A 902-nucleotide genomic window follows, 5' to 3' on the forward strand; every position below is an offset into this window, starting at 1 on the left:
CTTTGGATTTAACTTTATCCTTATGAATGAATAATTTTTTTTTTCATTTCTCATATGCCTAAGAATTAGATCATTAAAGATACCATCTCTGAAAATTTTATTATTGTTCATTAACTTTATGATTATTGTTTTTGAAGAATGAAAAGTGGAATGGATACAATCGTGGTGGACAGTGGCACCAGCCACACCATTTTGAGAGACAAACGATTTTTCATACATCTCACATATAAGGTAGCTAACATCACCACTATAGCTGGCACGGCTAGCTTAATTGAAGGCTATGGCCACGCCAATATCTTATTGCCAAAAGGTACACATCTTGAGATTGAAGATGCTTTGTACTCACCTAGCTCAAACAGAAGTCTATTGAGCTTTAAAGACATAAGACTGAATGGTTTCCACATCGAAACAATGGGTGAAGGAAGTAAAGAATTCCTACAGATTTATAAAATCACCAAGGCAATAAGAAAGTCTTTGAGGTTATACATGCGTGTGGGACTGGTCTTTATTATGCCCAGACCAGTCTTGTTGAGGCTAATGCCGTCTTGAATAAAGAATTCAAAGAAGAGTTCATCAAAGTGAATAAGGAAGTGACAAATTTCCTCGAAAGAATACAAGTTGATATTTGTGGACCAATACACCCACCCTGTGGGACATTTAGATATTTTATGGTCCTGATTGACGCATCCACAAGATGGTCACATGAAATTGATATTTGTGGACCAATACACCCACACTGTGAGACATTTAGATATTTTATGGTCCTGATTGATGCATCCACAAGATGGCCACATGTTTGTCTTCTATCAACTCGTAATCTAGCACTTGCAAGATTGCTGGCTCAGATAATAAGTCTGAGAGCACATTTTCCAGATTTTCCATTAAAGACTATACGTCTAGAC

This window comes from Brassica oleracea, chromosome C7 (assembly GCF_000695525.1).
Source record: "Brassica oleracea var. oleracea cultivar TO1000 chromosome C7, BOL, whole genome shotgun sequence".
Taxonomy (NCBI): Eukaryota; Viridiplantae; Streptophyta; class Magnoliopsida; order Brassicales; family Brassicaceae; genus Brassica; species Brassica oleracea.